The sequence below is a fragment of the Halichoerus grypus genome, chromosome 10, assembly GCF_964656455.1.
Source record: "Halichoerus grypus chromosome 10, mHalGry1.hap1.1, whole genome shotgun sequence".
Classification (NCBI taxonomy): domain Eukaryota; kingdom Metazoa; phylum Chordata; class Mammalia; order Carnivora; family Phocidae; genus Halichoerus; species Halichoerus grypus.
In genome coordinates, this window is record NC_135721.1 from 81,454,574 (window position 1) to 81,460,457 (window position 5,884).

Genomic DNA, 5,884 nt, shown 5'->3' on the forward strand with positions numbered 1-5,884 from the left:
GGTGTGCTCCCGCACCTCTCCTCCCAGGGGAAGAAGGTGAGTCTCCCCGGATCTGCCGCATGTTGGGTCCCTGCTGGAGGAGCAGTGGCCCAACTGTGCCACGGATCACGGTTTATGGCAACCGCGAGCTGAGAGCCTGCGCCTGGGCTCCGTCTCTGCAGCCGGCTTCCCCGCTCCGATACCTGGGAGCTCTGCCACACTCAGGCACCCCCGGTCTTTCTGTGACCCCGAGGGTCCTGAGACCACACTGTCCCGCGAGGGTTCCACCCCCCACTTAGCCACCAGAGTGACGTCCCTCAGCGGAGCAGACTTCTAAAAGTTACGATTTTGTGCTCCGTGGCTCTATCACTTGCCAGAAGCGGCCGTCGGAGGCCCCTCCCCCGCCGTCTATCCTCCCGAATATTGCCTCGGATTCACTTCTCCGCACATCCTACCTTCCAGAAAGTGGTCGCTTTTCTGTTCAGAGAGTTGTTGCTATTCTTTTCTTCGATCTCCTGCTGAGTTTGTAGGTGTTCAGAATGGTTTGATCCCTATCCAGCTGAATTCCTGAGAGGAGACGAAATCCAGGTCTCCTACTCCTCCGCCATCTTGCTCCGCCCCCTTGGCTGCATATTTTTCTTGTTTGGCACTCTGAATATATCATGCCAGTCCTTCTAGAATGCCAGGTCTCCATGGATATGTCTTCTGCTAGTCTAATGTTTCTACTTTTGTAGGTTACAGGCCTCTTTTTCTGAGCTGCTTTCAGGATATTCTCTCTGTGAGATTTGTAAGTTTCACTATTACATGTCGTGGTGTTGACCTGTTTTTATTGATTTTGAGGTGGGTTCTCTGTGCCTCTTGATTTTGATGCCTGTTTCTTTCCCCAGATTAGGGAAGTTCTCTGCTATAATTTGTTCCAATATACCTACTTTCTCTCTCTCTCTTTCCTCTTTTTCGGGGTTCCCAATTATTCTGATACTGTTTTGCTTTATGGTATCACTTATCTCTTGAATTCTCCCCTTGTGATCCAGTAGTTGTTTATCTCTCTTTTTCACAGCTTCTTTATTCTGCATCATTTGGTCTTCTATATCACTAATTCTCTCTTCTGCCTCATTTATCTTAGCAGTTAGAGCCTCCATTTTTTATTGCATCTCATTAATAGCCTTTTTGATTTTGACTTGGTTAGATTTTAGTTCTTTTATTTCTCCAGAAAGGGATTCTCTAGTGTCTTCTATGCTTTTTTCAAGCCCAGCTTGTATCTTTATAATTGTTATTCTGAACTTTAGTTCCAACATCTTACTAATATCTATATTGATTAGGTTCCTGGCAGTTGGTACTGCCTCTTGTTCCCTTTTTGGAGGTGAGTTTTTCCATCTTGTCATTCTGTCCAGAGAGGAATAGATGAATTAGGGAGCAAAATATTAAAATGGCAAAATGACCCCAGAGAAATATACACTAAACAAATCAGAAGAGATCCCTAAATGGGGGTTTGGTGTGGGGATATAATCAGACAGGTGAGCAGAATAGAGTAATACACTGGATTCCGTGTATACTTCGGTCTGTTTTTTAGAAAACTAGACCCAAAAATTGTAAAGAAAGAAAATCTTATATATGTACAAAAATAAAATACAATGAAAGGATAGAATGTAACTGTAAGAATGGAAATTAAAAGACAAGAAAAAAAAAGAGAAAGAAAAACAACAACAATAACAACAACAAAAAGGAAGGGATATAAACAGAAAGGTGAAAAGAACAGAGCAATACACTATCTCCTGAGTGTATTTTGGTCAGTTTGTTAGAGGAAACTACATCTCAAAATTGTAAAGGAAAAAAAACCTTATAGATACAAAAATAAAATTAAATACATTGAAAGGATAGAATGTAAGTATAAAAATGAAAATTAAAAAAAACTTTAACAAAACAAAACAAAAAAAGGAAGAATAAAAAAAGAGAGTGAATATGTTCAGGCAGGTGAAGGGAACAGAGCCATACACTAGATTTTGGGTGTATTTTGGTCTGTTAGAAGAAACTGCATCTCCAAATTTTAAAGAAAGAAAAACTTGTATATATATAAAAATAAGATTAAACACAAAGAAGGGATAGAATGTGACTGTAAAAATGAAAATTAAAAAAGATTTTTAAAAAAGTAGTTGATAAAATAAGAGGGTGGTTGAAAAAGGAAAGAAGAAAAATGTTTAAAAAACGAAAAAATTAAAATTAAAAAATAAAATTGAAAGACTAAAGAATCATGGGAAAAAAGCTATGAATTCTATATGTTGTCTTCCCTAGCACTGGAGTTTTACAGTTCTCAATGGTCAGTAAGGTTTGTCTTGTCTGGATGTTCTTGCTGATCTTCTGGGGGAGGGGCCTGTTGCATTGATTGACAAATTTGTTTGTCCCAGACAGATTTGCAGTGCCCTCACCAGGGGTCAAGTTACGTAATTGGCTCCAGTTTGCTCTAGGTGGCTTTTGTTCCCTGAAGGCTTTCTGCACAGATTTAGAGGATGAGAAAAAAAATGACAGCCTCCCAATCTCTGGCCCCAGAGCTGAAAGCTCAGGGTCCCACTCCTCAGTGAGCCCTCAGAGAAAAGCAGTCAATCACTTCTGTCTCCCTGGTCTCTAGCCACACTCTGTGCTCACCCAGTCTGACAAGCCTTTCTATCTCAGGCACACGACCCCACTTCCAGTCTCCAAACCCTGCAGACTCCTGTGATGCTCTCCCACACCGTTCCTCCCAGGGGAAGAAGGGGGTCTTTCTGGATCTGCCACTTGTTGGGCCCCTGCTCCATGAGCAGTTGCCCATCTGTGCCATGGATCCTGGTTTATGGCAACCCCAAGCTAAGAGCCCACTCCTGGGCTCACTCTTTGCAGCAGCTTCCCAGCTCCGATGCCTGGGAGCTCTGCCACATTCAGGCACCTCTAGTCTCCTTGTGACCCTGAAGATCCTGAGACCACACTGTCCCAGGGAAGGTTCTACCCCTCAATTAGCCACCTGAGCAATGTTCCTCCCTGGGGCAGACTTCCAAAAGTTCTGATTTTGTGTCTGCTGCTCTATCACTCACTGGTATCTATCTTCCCATATATTGTCTTGGATTGACTTTTCTGCACCTCCTACCTTGCAGAAAGTGGTCACTTTTCTATTTGTAGGGTTGCAACTATTCTTTTCTTTGACCTCTGGTTGAATTTTCAGGTGTTCAGAATGATTTGACAGTTGTCTAACTGAATTCCTGGGACCAGATGAAATTAAGTCTCCTACTCCTCCAACATCTGGACTGCCTGGTATTAACTTTTTTAAGTAAACTGAAACTGTAATTATAAGTGAGTTGGATTTAGGGTTAGGTCATTAAGACATAACTCCTACTACTGAACAAAAGTTTTCCGGTCCTGTCTGCACTTTGTGTTGATTTTTATCAGCTCAGTGAAACGAACATATTTCCAGTAGATTTATCAGGATAACCCCATTGAAACACCTTTGGAGTACATTGATATAAGGGGCTAGCAGTACACTGGTCTTACAGGTTGGGTCATCCCTTCCTCCTTCCTTCCCACCTCCTTGAAGAAGCTACATTTTTTGATCTCCAGGGAAGAGCATGAGATACAAACCCCCCTAAGTGTGGAATGGTGGGGGCGCAATGGTGGATATGGGAAGAAATTTCCACCCAAACGCAGCCACAGAGATTGAGGCTGGTTTATCTTTGTCCTTTAGTGATGAGGAACTGAATTTGGAAGGGAAGAAGAAAACGTTGTCTGTGAAATATTCTAGCTGTAGGTAATTTTTCAGGGGATACCTGAGTTCTGAAAAGTTTGAGTTAAGAAAAAAATAAGCCTATATACTTTTTAAAAATGATTTGGTTCATATATACAATGGAATATTATTCAGCCATCAGAAAGGATGAATACCTACCATTTACATCGATGTGGATGGAAATGGAGGGTATTATGCTAAGCGAAATAAGTCAATCAGAGAAAGACAATTATCATATGGTTTCACTCATATGTGGAATATAAGAAATAGTGCTGAGGATCATAGGGGAATGGAGGGAAAACTGAATGGGAAGAAATCAAAGGGCGACCAACCATGAGAGACTCTTGACTCTAGAGAACAAACTAAGGGTTGTGGAAGGGGAGGTGGAAGGGGGATGGGGTAATTGGGTGATGGGCATTAAGGAGGGCATGTGATGTGATGAGCACTGGGTGTTTTATGCAACTTACAAATCATTGAACACTACATCAAAAACTAATGATATACTATATGTTGGCTAATTGAATTTAAATTAAAAAAATAAATACGCTTTCTAAAAAAATAAAAATACTTCCCCAACACCAAAAAAAAAAAAAAAAAAAAAAAAAGATTTGAACTACTCTAAATCCACAAGCAATGGTTCAGACATGGTGCTTCTGAGGTATTTCACCCCTCCCTACCAGACCCAAGCTGCATGGAGGAGAGAAGGGATTCCCCCACCTCTGTTTAAGGATCAGTAGACAGAAGGGGCCATTACTGCTGGGCTCGAGTGCTAGGAACAGGCATCCCACAGGGATTGTGAACCTGCCAGAGGTCTGAGGGGTGAAGCAAGTGGCACTAAAGAAATCCCTGATGTCATATTGGCACTGCTGACAGATGTACTGCCACCCACCCATCATTTCCACATGCTAGATGAGCCCATTCAAGCCTGGTCCTTCCCAACAAGGTAGAAATAGAGGTGCTCTATGGCCTCTCCTGTGGTAAGCTGTGACTTGAAGTCAGATTACCAAAGCTTGTCCAGGAAATCCAAGACCTCAGGGCTGATGAGGTTCTGGTTTCCATTGTGGACAAAGTGTTCCCATCGCATACAGGAACATTTGTCCAAAATATAATTGAAAGGTGGATCTAATTCCATGTTATATTTGTCAGTATAGTCATACAACATATGTAGTCTTCTGATCTCAGAACCTTGGCTATCTTCACTGACTGATTGTAATTGTTATGTCCATGGAAAAATGGATCCTTCCAGAAGATCATACTTGCCAGCATACAACCCAAGCTCCACATATCCAACCTATGTATAATTGTACCTCTGATAGTCTAAAGAAGCTCAAGACCCTTGAAATATCAGGAAGCAACTTGGAAATTATATTCTTGACCAGGATGGTAAAATTCAGCCAAACCCCAGTCTATTAGCTGTAGCTTTCTGTGCCCATGACCAGTCATAACATTATGGAGTTTCATTTCTCTGTGCATAATTCCCATGCTGTGACAATAGTCTGGGGCCTTCAGAATCTCACACATGTAAAATCAAGTATCATAGTCTGTTCACATCTGGCACAATTGCTTGAAGTCTGTGTTGTTCACATGTTCAAAAACGGAGGCAAGATTTTATGACACAGCATCTTTCACAATGCCTGCCAGTGTGATGATGTTGGGATCGCCTCATAAATTCTCCAAAATTTGATTTTCTTTGTCTTTATTGGATTGAGAATATTTTTTAAAGATGTATTTATTTATTTATTTGAGAGAGAGAGAGAGAGAACATAAGCAGGGAGGAGGGGCAGAGGGAGAGGGAGAAGCAGGCTCCTTGCTGAGCAGGGAGCCCAATGTGGGGCTCGATCCCAGGACCCTGGGATCATGACCTGAGCCAGAGGAAGATGCTTAACCAACTGAGCCACCCAGACACCCTGGACTGAGAATTTTAACAACTTTTTCATTATTTGTAATGTCAATGTTGGCATTGGTCTGACATATCAGACAGGGTGGCCAACAAAGTTGGACTTGATGTTTGGAGACCTGGCAGCCCCCAGGTTCAGAAGCCTCTCGGGGCAAGACCTCGTCTCAGACCTGTGTTCTTCACGCTGTGGTGGAAGCGGCAGTGGCATTTCTGAAACCTTAACTTTGAACCTCAGTTTAGTTAACTTTCCTTCTATCCCCAAA

At 42.2% G+C, this 5,884-nt stretch overlaps 1 pseudogene; it reads right to left on the reverse strand.

Annotated features, from left to right (window-relative positions):
• Positions 1–3,902: 3,902 nt before the first annotated feature.
• LOC118536280 (casein kinase II subunit alpha-like) lies at positions 3,903–5,270 on the reverse strand (annotated as a pseudogene).
• Between the last annotated feature and the right edge of the window lie 614 nt (positions 5,271–5,884).